This window comes from Silurus aristotelis, assembly GCF_946808225.1.
Source record: "Silurus aristotelis genome assembly, chromosome: 4".
In the NCBI taxonomy this organism is placed as follows: Eukaryota; Metazoa; Chordata; class Actinopteri; order Siluriformes; family Siluridae; genus Silurus; species Silurus aristotelis.
In genome coordinates, this window is record NC_139577.1 from 17,353,403 (window position 1) to 17,368,442 (window position 15,040).

Consider the following 15,040-nt stretch of genomic DNA (forward strand, 5'->3'; position numbering starts at 1 on the left):
CAAATGCTCAAGTGGCAAAGAAAAGTGTGTGTATAATACATTTAGAAAGTCTAAGCTTGAATGCAGTGGGTGAGTAGGGCACTAGCACCATTTCTAAACTCAGACCAAAACATTGACTTAGCAGTTCTTAAAATATAAGTTTTCACAACACACATGTGGGAGAGAAGGGGAGCAAATTTTACACGCATGCTTCAACTAGATCATAAATAACATGCAGAGTGAGACAAAGCTCAAGTGTTTGCCTTAGTGATTCTTTCAGAAACCACTTTGTGGCTTTCTTGGATAACTAACAACTAAGTGCTCAATAAAAAAAAATGCTGCCTGGCTATTGAGCCCCAGACAATCAGTGATGAAGTGAGGCAGCCAAAGAGAGTTGGAGAGGACCCAGGCCGAGGCACAGCAGGAATGCTCTCTGCTTGCTGTGTGTAAACATATTTGTGTAGATGGCTACCACCTGTAGTCCTTTCCACAGTCAGAGATCTTATCTTTACACACAGATGAAATGAGTGTCTGTGTCTGATTACTGTGCACTACATCAGTTTGTGTCGGGGTTACACTAATCTCTATAATCACTGTTTTCAGATTTTCAGATTCCCGTAGTGCATTAAAATACATGTGCTATCTAATTGTCATGCTGTATGATTTAGTGATTACAGGGTTACAAGGTACACTACTTTGTTTTGGGGTTTTTTGTACAAATCACATGACAATATGTCCATGAACCAGGCAACATGATTGAATATTTATATATTTATATGCATAAAATTAAAAGAATGCCTGTGGTCAGTAAGCAAGTAGCTGAAAATGTTTTAGCAATGAGTCCAATATGGATATGCTGACTGAGTTTTTGGCATCTGAAATACAAGGAGTGGCATATAAGTAATCACTCTCTATATAAATGACCACTGTTTTGTGACCACATGTCAGCATTTCAATGTTTCACCCACTGCAAAGTTGACAATAATTACATCCCTGCAGTTAAATGTAATAGCTTTTATTTCGGGTGAATATACACTGGTCTAATTATTGTCTAATTCTGGGTCAATTTCATAGTAACCCTGTGTGCTGTACTATTGAGTCAGTCTTGGTCTATAACAGAATTACATGGATCTAAAAAGTCTACACTCCCCTTGTAAAATTGTAGGTTTTCATAATGTCAGATCTTTTTAAGGGATGGACTTTGTGTGATTAAGCAATCAAGTAAATTGTATTTGGAAATAAATACAATAACTTACAATAACCTTGTTGCATATAGCTGCACATCCCTTAACTAATACTTTTATTAAAGCATCTTTGAAATACAACAGTCTACCCACATAGCACATTTTGATTTCCTTCCTTCCTTCCTTCCTTCCTTCCTTCCTTCCTTCCTTCCTTCCAGATCAATCAAATTGTCAGAAGACCTTGTGTGCACAGACTGCTTCAACCTTACACAGGTTTTCAATATGATTTAGATCTGGATTCTGACTGGGCCATTACAAAACATTTATCTTCCTCTTCCGAAGCTATTACTTTGTCGACATGGATTTTGTGCTTTGCGTCATACCCATGGTGAGAGCTGATCATTTTTTTTTAAATCTTCAGCAGGTTTGTGTCAAAATGAATTGGTGCTTGGAGCTATTCATGATTCCCTTTATCTTTTTCCCAGCCCCAGTCTTAGCTGAAAAAAAGCAGTGCCATAACATGATGCTGTCATCACCGTGCTACACACAGTGTATTATGTTCTTTGGGTGATTAGGTATAGTGTTTTGGCACCAAACATATATTTTTGAATTATGCTGATATTGAGCTACCTTGTTCTTGTTAGACATAACAGTGCACATGCATTTGGCAAAATGTAGTTAAATCCTTTTAGAATACTTCTCCAGTAATAATGTTCTCATGACTATTACCGTAACATTACCTGAAACATTTTGTTCATTGAGCACTTTAGAGTAGAGGTGGCACTGGGGAAACTACACAACCTTAGGAGGCTCTGGTATGACTTTTTTTTGTGAAAATTCTGTACTGCAATAAAAGAAAAGGGTGACTTTTTTTTACATTAGGGTTAGGCTTTCAAATGTTTTATAATGCAACAGTATAATGTCTGATTGTGTTCAATTGTGATTAACAAAAAAAGTCCTCCAAAAGAAACAACTGTCATCAGAAAAACAGAATGTTCAAACATGTATGTATTTTACATATTTTGAATAATTATAGCTATAATTTCTTTTCAGTTTTTTTTTGTAAGACAATGTGGTAAGTATTTACTGTGCCATCTCAGTATTACCACACTCACCATTCATAAGCATAACAGAGGAAATTGTAGAATGGCAATTTAGTAGTTATATAAGTAGTAGTATCCTTTCAGGATGTGGTCTAAATGTTTTCTGAATAAGCATTGTAAGGATTCTGTAGGTATTGTAACAGAATATGTTGCTGAATACAACCAGGAAGGCGTTTTCGGTTCTTGTTCTGACCAACCCTGGGAATGAATGACTAATGCTAAGTAGAGGGGTTGGGTTAGCTAATGTAGTTTTTTTTTCTGCAACTTCCTATGCATCATAGTAAAAAAAATAGCTTTGATTATCCTTCAGGTGACTCTTGCATGTTAATACACAAGCACATTGTTATATTTCTTTATATGCTCATGACTGAAGAGATGAATTCAAAGAGAGCTAAAGACTGAAGAGGGCAAAGCTGAGAGGTTGAGCATATTAATAGAGTATATATTTGTCTTAAAATGAAGGCACTGTCTTTCATCAAAGAGACACAACCAATAAATGGTAAGGATTCTAGGAATATGGAGCAAAGAGAAAGCCTGAGGAGAAATAGATAGATATAGGAGAAAAGAAAATGGTGCAGTAAACAAAAGATAGTATATGTGTGAATTATAGCATTAAGTCATGGACTTCTGTTTTATCAGAGGATGCCATCAGCCCTTGAGGTCACTTGCTTTGAGGCGAGCTTCATGCTGTGCAGTGATCAGTGCTTTATCAGGAAGGAATGCAAATTACAGCAAAGATCTCCACAAGCTCTAACAAAGCCTCTGCTGTGGCATGATAATCACGGACAGCAGAATGCCGTGAATACACTTCCTCGGATGCAGCACTTCAATGAGGAACAGCTGAATTAATGCTCCTCTCTCAAACCAAGCATAACAGAAAATTTCAGTTTCAGTGACCATTCTAAAGAAAATCCTGCTTTGAGCTGTTTTTATTACAACAGGTACCATTAAGCCATTTTTTGCAACGTTTATGTGTTGATTTAATACAGATTAAACACATTTGTTCTTGATCCAGAAATCATAAGATTTTTCATTGTCAGATAATTTTTTTGACTATGAATAGTGTTTGAATTTACTCAAAGTCTGCTGCTATATGTATAAAATTGTTACAGTCATTATAATGTTTTTTTTTTTTTTTTAATTTATGTTAAATAAATCAGGTTAAAAGTTATCTAGAAGGGCATGCTATTAAAAACATTTTGATAATGAAAAGAGTGAAGTTGTAACTTTACAAAAGTCCTTTCATAAAGTTGTAACAAGTTGTTACTTAAAAATACATTGTACAGACATTCAAATGTCGTTTAAAAACTACAAGAAGCAAAGGAAAAGTGCTTGGCCTTTTCTATGCCTCCTGGGTGCAGCTGGTTGAGAAATTACCAGATGTGTTCAAAGCTTCATCAAAAGTACAAGTAATGATGCTCTTGTGCTCCTCATGGTGTTACATTCTTTATTAAAAGTATATCTTTTTTTAATATTAATTAGATGAAGAAAACAAGCATCTGTTTTCTCCAATTCTTTGACTAGTAGCTTATTAAGCTTATTTTTTGAGTTCAGTTCATTTGGATTATATTCCAGAGTATGGGATAGTCTGTTTGGCACTCTATTTGGCAAGTTCTGTTGTCTACCTGAGCTAACTGACACTTTTATTCTTATCATTACATATTGGAGTCTTATCTCCACTGCAGTTTGGTTGTCATTGACAGAATATGACAGTATGGTCAAGTTCGACCAAGTGTCTTATATGGAGGTCTATATGAAGTAACATCCCTGTTATTTGCAGATAATGTTTTTTGGCACTGTCTGAACTGAAACTCCAGCATGCACAGATTTGCTACTAAGTGTGATTTGGTTGGGATAATAATCAGCAAGTCCAAATTTGCCCTGTTTCTGTCTCAGAAAATATTGGGCTGCTCTCTTCAGGTGTAAGGAGAGATTTATGCCTAGAACAGTAACGAAGTAAAATGTAATTTGTTTCTGTACCATTCTTATATCTTACTTTTTACTCAGCTACATTTTGTGAATTCAGTTGTTCCTTTTTAATTATGAGTGGATAAAAATGTAACTGGTAAAGCACTCAGCAAGCCACCAATCAGGGTAGAGCATACGCTCTGTTTTGAACTTGTTTTGATTGATGCCTAGTGGTATCTACTTAGCACCAATATACAGTTCACTGTCAGTTCAACTGCAAGCACAACACTTTGAGAGGTATAAATGATGGAAGAAATTCCTGAACCGAAGGTTTTGTGACAAAAATGATAATAGGCCATTATAGCCATAATGTATCATTGTATTGTGCATACTAAAGTACATCTGAAAGTTAAATACTTTTGTACTTTTACTCAAGTAAAAGTTTGAAGGGAACACTTTTACTATTACTGAAGAATTATTTCAAATTATTTTATAATTTTTTTTAGAGTGTATCTCTACTTTTACCTAACTACATAGTGAAAATATTTTGTCTACCACTGCTAGCAGAGGAGATTTTGGAATCATGTTCACAACTCATAAAAGTGCAAGAAAGAGAGAGTAAGATTTAATAAATTTTATATTTTTATATATATATATATATATATATATATATATATATATATATATATATATATATATATATATATACACACACACACACTTATTATTATATATATATATATATATATATATATATATATACACACACACACACTTATTATTATATATATAATAAGTGGTAGCAGTGCTGCAGCCGCTCTACCGGTCTGTAATAGAGCATTAGCTTAGTTTGCTACCTTTTTGTTTACAGTTCCATCTACATCCGTATTCTTATATGTGGTCATTACCTGTGGCTAGTGGCTAAAAATATTGCTGCATTAATTTCATGGTGCAGGAGAAAAAAAATTCTTCTAACTCTTCTTGAACATATCAAATGTTTTAACTGAGGAAATGTACCGTTTTTAAGGTCATTTTGAATTTGCTGGCTCGAACACATCTCAAGAAAGTTTGGAAAAGTCTAGTAAAAGTATTTGTTATTAAAGGTAACAGAGAAATATTTTGCAAGTAATTAGGTTAACTGGCAACAGGTCAGTAAGATCACTCGGTATAAATAGTGTATCTTACAGAAGCACAGTCTCTCAGAAGTAAAGATGGCAGAATTTTTCCAAACTGTGATAGACTGTCTACAAATTGTGTAACAATTACATTCCTGAGGGAACCGAAGGCCCTGTACCTCAACACAAAATTGCAAAACAGTTGAATATCTCATCATTTACAGTACATATCATCAAAAGTTGTAAGGAATCTGGAGAAATCTCTGTGCACAAGGTACAAGGTCAACTGGTCATTCACAAATGTTGGCTAAGTCTCTATAATGCAAATTAGAAGTCATGCGTGAACATGATTCATAAATGCTGTCATCATCTCCTGGCCGAAACTCATGTAGAATGTACTGTTCTCTGGTCAGATGAATATAAATTTAAAAAAAAAAAATAAAAAAAAAAATATATATATATATATATATAATATTCATTTTCTCCCGCTTATCCGTAATCCGGGTCGCCGTGGCAGCAGTCTAAGCAGGCCCCCACCTTCGACTGCTGCCCAATCCTCACAGCACCGTCCCTTACGGTCCCTCCTGCAGGTGGTGAGCCCACGGGAAGGAGGCCCGTCACTCCGATGTCACTTTGACGTCACTCCGACGTCACGGACCTTGATATTTCCCTCGTAAGGGACCCCCGGAGCATAGAGGGTTAAGGGCCTTGCTCAAGGGCCCAAGAGTGGCAGCCTGGCGATACCGGGGCTTGAACCCCACTAGGTACACCTTACTAGTACCGGGTTGGACTCTCTTTTGCCTTCAGAACTGCCTTAATCCTTCGTGGCATAGATTAAACAAGGTACTGGAAACATTCCTCAGAGATTTTGGTCCATATTGACATGATAGCATCACGCAGTTGCTGCAGATTTGTCGGCTGCACATCCATGATGCGAATCTCCTGTTCCACCACATCCCAAAGGTGCTCTATTGGATTGAGATCTGGTGACTGTGGAGGCCATTTGAGTACAGTGAACTCATTGTCATGTTCAAGAAACCAGTCTTAGATGATTCGCGCTTTATGACATGGCACGTTATCCTGTTGAAAGTATCCATCAGAAGATGGGTACACTGTGGTCAGCAACAATACTCAGGTAGGCTGTGGCGTTGACACGATGCTCAATTGGGACTTATGGGCCCAAAGTGTGGCAAAAAAATATCCCCCACACCATTATACCACCACCACCAGCCTAAACCTAAAACCTAAAAGGCAGGATGGATCCATGCTTTCATGTTGTTGACGCCAAATTCTGACCCTACCATCCGAATGTCGCAGCAGAAATCAAGACTCATCAGACCAGGCAAAGTTTTTCCAATCTTCTATAGTCCAATTTTGGTGAGCCTGTGCGAATTGTAGCCTCAGTTTCCTGTTCTATTGATGCTCTTCTGCATACCTCAGTTGTAACGAGTGGTTATTTGAGTTACTGTTGCCTTTCTATCAGCTCGAACCAGTCTGGCCATTCTCCTAGATACAGATAGCTGTTGTCCACTACAGAGAGTTGTCTTTGTGTTAAATACAACCTTTCTAACCGGGCATCTATATTTTGCTATCTTCTATGTTGAATCTTAAGTGATAGACAGTTCTACTTGTCTCTTAATAGCTGCTAACCTACTTAACCATCCTTACAAGTGCAGGTGAGAATAAGCAAACATTGTAAAATGTCTGCATCGGTTTCTGTGCAAATTGGCAACTCTAGTTTAACGCATCACCTCAGCCTAGTAGGGGAGAGAGTGAAAGAAAGATTTTCTTTGAATTCTGACTGAGAATTCCCCTGACAGCAAGCACGTTTGGGACATATAACCATGGAAGTTAAGAAATAGTAAAAGTAATCGCATATATATCAGGTGGGCTTGTGGCAAATTTAGACTAATCATGTGTCGAAACACTTAATACGTTTTATAAGTTTGGTTGATATTTGATTAGTTATTTAAGTCAATTTATTTAATAAATAACAAATGTGTAAGAAAGTCTGAACAACGTCTGATCCAGGTTTATGCAACATTTATGCCCGAGATTTTAAATGAAACCCAAAGATCCACAAACAAATTAGTTTTATGTGGTAGTCAAGGTAAAGTTGCAACTTGTATTTTACAATCTGTAAAAAAAACACTGGTATTGGCCTGTTGTGCAAAAAGATGATGTGGCAAGTCTGATACAGTACATGGATGCAGCTCTATATTTGGTCCTAAGATGGTGTAGTTTTACATTTGTTGTCTAGGTTAGCTCTTTAAACACCTTACAGATGAAGGACCAGAGCAACACACCAGACATATGCAGAATGAACCACATTCTAGCACAGCTAAAACAAAAAAAAAAAAACACTAATTGTGTTTTTCCTTATTGGAATTGTAGATGCTGAATTGAATTGATAAAGAAAAATCTAGCATGTACTGTCTGACACCGTGACCTCCAACACCTGCTGAAAGCTAGGTGAGATGAATTGAGAACTCAGAATTATTTTTCAGCATTCTAAAGCTTATTTTGTAAGCTTATTTTAAATGTATAAATATATTCACTTAATATATTATAGTTAGAGTAACTCACAAAATGTTTTTGAAAATAATGCAACTATGGAATACACTCTGTACACTTTAAATATTTTGAAATGGAGTCCATTTTAGTGATACTTTAGTGCCTGTTTATCTACCCATAGCATGTATATTTTAGCATGCAGATACAATATATATATATATATATATATATATATATATATATATATATATATATATATATATATATATATATATATATATATATATATATATATATTAGCGCTCATGTAGATTTAACTAAAAGGTGAAATGGTCAGTTGCTAATAAGTGGTGGCTGGTAGCTAAGTAGCTGGTTGCTAAAAGGGAAGTGGCTTTCTAACATTGCTGGCATATGCAAAGAAAGATTTACAGTACTGTGTTGAAATGTACATGAGACAAGTATGAATCGACTTTACCTTACATTTTTAAGTAGGAAACATGCTTATTCTATTGAGAACAGAAACTAAAACTTTTATTAACTCTTTGGCTTTTAATTGTATAGATGAAAGCTCATGAACATTTATAAACTCTTACTGAAACAAAAGTTTCCCTTGTCCAAACACCTTTCCTGACTTTACTTAACATATTGGCTATTAATCTTTTGGAGCATTTTAGAAAAAGTGATTATGGTAACAGGCCTGAACTGCAGATTATACATTGTCGCATTTAGTAGTCATGTCATTAGCAGGGCTTTAAAGCTATTTTAGCATGCACAGCAATTCATATTCCTGTAAAAACTCTAAATGTATTTACCAGACACCAACTGTAATTAGAATATTATGGGTAATATGCAGAACATTTAATATTCATATACACTTGCACACAAACCAAAAAAGCGACAGTATGTGTGAAACCGCATTCTGTGGCTTTCTAAACTGAGCTAAACTATTTAGCACTAAACGGTATTATGATGCAGCCGAAACAAATAAGAATGTCAGCTAATCCAGAACAGGATCCCATCCCCCTGACCCCCTGGGCTGTTTATTTGTTCTATTTGGTCTGGTAGCAACTGCAGACGCAGCATATTGTGTTGTTCTTTTAGTAAACAATGGAGAGATTGTTGGTGGGCTTGAACATGCCCAGCTGTGTCTTAGGTAGCAGAACAAACAAGGGAACAAGCTTGTCTGTCTAAGTCACTTCAGGAGAGCAGGTAGATCTGCAGTGGACTCAGACAGTCAGTAGCAGCTAAAGAAAGCCTTTGAAAAGCTATTCTATTTGATACTTTCAGAGAAATGGTTAAGCTGTAGACAGTACAGGGGTAATACTACACACGCACACACACACACACACACACACACACACACACACACACACACAGCACTTTTTTTGTATTTGCAGTTGTATCCATTTGAAACTGTTATTATCTGTTCATGTGAATAATGCATTTGTATTGGGTTGCATCCCTAGAGGACATGGGACTATGCTTAGATTCATGATAAAGGTGATTAGCTGGCAGCGAAAAAACACTCACACATGTCACATTTTAATGCATCTTTTTCTTTGTACGCTTTCTGATATGCCTAATGGCATGAGATCACTTTGGACTCCAGAAGGCAAGGCAGAACCAAAAACTTGCCAAGAAACTTTGAATTGTTCTTAGGATCCCATTCCTTGCAAAAATGACACATGAGGCTAAGAATCCATGCTCCTTTATTTGTATGTCAGGCAGTGGGAAAGCCAGAAACGCACACGTCAGATTGTCAGGACACCAGCAGGGATCAAAGGGTGTAGTCGCCAAGGAAAGGGCTGGGGATTTGAACATGGTTCTGAGGGAGCAGATGCCAGCAAGCATCCCACTTTTCTGATGGATGAGTGCTTGCATCCTGGCTCCCACATGAGACAGTTAACATCACAGACAAAAAATGCCGCCATGACGACAACAGCATTCTGGGACGACCGGGTTGGGAAGGGGTGGGTCGGTGGCTAATAACCACTTACGATAACCAGGGACTTCAAAGCCATCTCTTCCAGTTCACTCATAAAATGTGGCTTTCTACTGGCCCAAAGGTCCTCAGTTGACAAGATTTTTACAGTGCACTGCCAAGCACAGCCCTTGAGCGTATTGTTATTATGGATTCCTACACAGTGAGGGAAATTTCTCACCTGTTTGCACAAATGCATTGCTCACTTTCTTCTGATTGACTTTAGCATGGTTATACAAAGAAGAATGGAATGCATTGTGTAGAGGAGCAAAGGACTGCAGGAGTGACACCCTTCCTGGGTGCTCTGTTTGGATAATAGGCTGATAGGAAACCGTGTGCCAAATGAGAGGCCCTTTGAAGTATCTGAAGAATTGTTAAATGCTGCTGAGAACATGATCTTATTTCTTTTTTTTTTTGACAGGGAGTGTGCTTTGGGCTTGTTTGTGTGGCACCAGGAATCAGAACAGCAGGTTAGGCAACCAAGCAAGTTGACAGTTAATGTATTGTGAAAGAGCTTAATAACCTATTAAAAACTTTATTGACATCATCTCTTCTATCATTCATCATTGATCATTAGCTTAAGAAAACGATGTGCGGCATTGTTCTGTCATGATCATATAATAAACAAAAGGAAAAGGCTGAAATATGTGTTTGGCAAGAGTGTCATAGTTCCCTGTTGTCACAGAAAAGAGTCTTGGCTACACAGCTCTTTATTTCACATCAGCCCCAGAGCCCAGTTTGAGTTTAGCTGCTGTATTTGAGCACATATCCCAAAACCAACCCCCCTCCTAGCTGTCACCACAAACACACTTACACACATACACACATGCCTGTGGCCAGCAGAGGTCTGTGGTCAGGCCAGTAACGAGCAGTTCAGCGTAAACACAGTTTCCAGACTGTCCCAAACCCCAAACGCCTCTGGCTCTGCCTTCACACTGCTGTTACGGCTACATCACTCACAATACTCTGTCTGTCACTGTGTGTATGTATGTGAGCACAGAAGTACCACACGGTGTTATGGTCTTAATTTAAATGGAAAAGATTATATGATAATTCTTGACAAAGGTGGTTTATTTTAGAGCCAATTGCATGCCAGCATGCAATTTTCAAATATACTGTATTAATATAGCATGCTGTTAATCCAAAATCAAAGAACTTACTGTTGTCTGTGACAACCTGACAAGGCTACTACGAGATCTGGAGAGTGTCTCGACTTATTTAAGCTCATCACTTCTGTGGGTTGTTTACTTAGCTGTGTCTCTGAGGACACCCTCCCTCACTATTTGCTCAATATGGAAGCAGCAGGCACAGCTGTGCTGCCCTCTCAGCTTCAGGCAACCCAGTGTACACATGTCCATGTTCATTAGTATCTGCCATTTACACCTGTACAGAGGCCAAGAAAATGAAGCGTAGTGACTAGGCTGAGTTAAAAATGGAATACTCTGCGCATTGTACTTTGTTTCTGTGCCATAATGCGCTTGTCTTTGCCAAAATATTCAGAGCATATCCAGAATTTGAAATAGACTCTTCTTTACATGCGCGCACACACAACTGGACAGCTCTGGTGAAATGAGAGTGAATGCTTCTCATTGGGTTTGTTTGGACACGTCTATGGGTGCTTTGCTGGTTTGGCTGTTATTTAAGGTGTGTAGTTGTACCGCATGAGAAACTCTTCAGGGAGATTTGTTCAGAAGCATAGGCCCTGGTACAACCGCTGAAAATGGACACCTAATTATAATTTGACTGTGTGTGTGTGTGTGTGTGTGTGTGTGTGTGTATGTGCGCGTGTGTGTCGCTTAGAAGTATGTCTCCCCCTTTAGTCTCTGCACAAGCAGTTAAAATAGTCCATTTTAGCAAGCCTTCGAATCTGTGACGCCCGACATCATTAAACAGAGATCTGCATGTCTGTAATTTTAAGCCACAGTCTGTCACCAGAGAGAGAGAGAGAGCAAGAGAGCGAGGTCCTACAGTATGAGTGGTAGTCTATGGAAAACTTCACAGTGACTGTTTTCAAACTCTTTTGTATCTTGCCCAACAAAACATCTTGGCTTGGCATTTTATGGAGTTGCAATAGTGCAATACCGTAATGTTGCACTTTTCAAATTCCTCCCTTTGATTTTGAGAGTTTCGGGCCTTGTCTCATTCTCCCAGTGCCTTCTTTGGCAAGAAGTTTTTAGCAATAGTCTACGACATGAACATTAAATTGATTGATTACACATAAGCTAATGTGGTTGCCCGTCACACTGGTTGTTTACTACAACTTCAATCCCAGTTCCAAAAAAGAACACTTTGACAAGGAATGCTGATTTTTTTTATTTTTTTATTCCATGTTGGGTCTACATTAAATTACACAGTAAGGGAAAAATTACACTATAATTCTCCTAACCTTATTTCCATTGCATATAGTAATTGCTGGCACAAGCTAAGCGTAAACCTTATAAACACCACCCTAGCACATGCTCTTTGCTGAACATGCTACCTGTGTGTCAGCAACGGGGTATGATAAAGTAATTAGAGGATAAGATATCTCTATGATTAACCTGCAATCCAGGCCTTGCTTCAGGACTAATTAAAAGTTAGCCAAGGCACACCAAAGGAAGGAAAGAGAAGGTCTTGCAGCTGAACCTCCTGTTACTTCCTCTGGACTCTTTTTATTTTCTATCCTCCTGTTGGCTTTGTAGTTTCCTGCTGTTTTGCCATGTTTCAGCTTTCATGTGGTTGGGTTTTTTTCCCCCATCAAACTAGGATATGGCTGCCCAAGGGATTACATGTCACCATCAGAACACTCTCAGCAACCTGTTTATCTGACATGATCACTTCCTCTACGGGGCCAAAGGCAAGTAGTTCTCGGGGGAAATGTTTTGAAAAGACTGTGCAACATGATAAGCTTTTTAAAGTTTCTACACGTTTATTGTGCTAGTAAAATTTTAGGTAATAATTATCAGTTGTTTGAGGGTTTTTTTCATCTAAATTGTAGGTGTGACAATTAAAATAGATTCAGGTTTTTGAAGATCTATTGTGCACAGATTAATAAACCAATACTAAGCCCCAAGATACAATAGAATGTGTGAAAGTAGGTTTCTGTTGGAAGTGTTAGGTGAGATGATATGTTCTAGGACTCCTGAATAGCTCTGTTAAAACTGAAACAGATTATGAATATACAGAGGTGGTTAATCCTTATATAATTTTTTTGTGAAAATACTATAATATTTTATGTAATATTATGATGTATTGATGTACATGTCATTCACTTCCAATGAAAAAAAAAATAATACTTAGTGCTCCTTACATTTCTATTTAGACTTCCAAAATACTTAAAGACAAAAACTAGACTTACGAAATACTTGAAGACAAATCTCTTCTCCCACCAATGACATACTCTATACATCAATCAAATTAACCTAATTTAGCATCCAATCATGTTAATATGCAACAGCGTAGAAAAACTACCTCTGGACGAAATTATTTGTACACACAGAATTAGCTTTCATTTTTATGTTGACCATACACAGTTGTATGTTTCAGCAAAGACAGATGAGAGACATCTGCTTAACAGCGTTGAGGAATGTGTAAAAGATGCTAGACAGTATGTGATTGTTAATTTCCTCCCGCTAAATTCTGATAAGATTTCAATACTTTTAGTAGGACCACCTGCAGCTAGAAGTAAGCTTTCTGATTACACAGTTTATCATGATGGTCTTTCTGTCTCATCATGTGCAGCAGTAACAAAGTCTTTCCTTAGAGGCTCATGTGGATAATATTACCAGGATAGCTTTCTTTCATCTCAGAAATATTGCTAAAATAAATTATATGATGTGGTTTCATGATGCAGAAAAATGTTTTCATGTTTTTGTTTACATCTAAATTAAATTATTGTAATTTCTTACAGTCTGGATGTTCTAGTAAGTGGATAAATACATGCTAGTTAGTCAAGAATGCCTCACCAGAGTCCTTACCAGAAAATTCTGACCACAATCTTAAGCAATCTACACTGGCTCCCAATTTAATTTCTATATGGATCAAAAATCTTTAATGATTCACCACACCTACTTTGATCAAAAAGTACAGGCTGCTTGTTGGTCACTTAAATAAGAAGTCTACAGCAGTGGGCAAATCTTTCTCTTACCAAGCCCAAAGTTATAGAGCCACCTTTCAATCAGTGTTCAGGACTCAGCTACAGTCTCAGGGTCTAGGTTAAAAATATATTTGTTTAGTAAATCTCTAAAATCTCTTAGTAGGTTTTCTTAGACACAAGAGCAGATCTGAAGGGATCATGGACATATAGAGTGTTTTGGTAAACTGAGATGTTTGGATGCTTTTGTATCTGCACCCTCACAAGTTCACTCAGGTTTGCTGATGGTGGTTTTGTAGGCTGTATCCCAGTGATCCTTTATATCTGTGCTACCTTATGGCCCTTTCCTTTAAATATGCTGCCATAGATAGTCTTGCTGGAGTCTCTGCATGCACCCTGATCAAACTGTACATGATGCTTAATAATCATTGTTTCTCTCTCTCCCTGTCACCCCTCTACTTTCCTTTATCCTTCTCTCTCTCTCTCTCTCTCTCTCTCTCTCTCTCTCTCTCTCTCTCTCTCTCTCTCTCTCTCTCTCTCTCTCTCTCTCTCTCTCTCTCTCTTTTTTCTCTCTCTCTTTACCTTTTTCTCTCCTCTTCCTCTCTCTCAGTCACATTAAAAATGCTCCTGAGTTACCAGTGACCAGCACCTAGTTAATTGTAATGCCCTACTTCTGAATGGGGTTCTCTTCAATTGGAGACAAAAATGCCACAACACTGCATTACTGAACTTGAGGATGAGCATTCTGGCTCTACCTCAATTATAGTTCAAACGTGATGAGGTAAAGACTTGTGCATAATGTGGTATATCCTTTGCTGCCCAGCACCAACAGAATTTGAAAAAGTAACTTTCACTAATTTGCTAACTAGCACTTTTATCCATTTTTGCCAGTTTTTCCATCATGCCAGGTTATAACTGCACCGATTCTAGCAGCTAATATAAGTTGGCTAGATAGTAAATCTGAATTATTAAATTAATTTCTACAGGAACAGCTCTTTCAATAGAATCACTTGTTTAACAATAATAAAGTTGTTTTTTATTTCATTTTCTCAATTTATTTTATTGCTGTATAGTTATTGAGCATGAATAAAAAATGATCTGCAATAATGATAATGACCACTTAAAAATGCTTCTAGTAACATGTAGATTTGAACGGCTCTGCCATATTAAATGCACGATTTTGC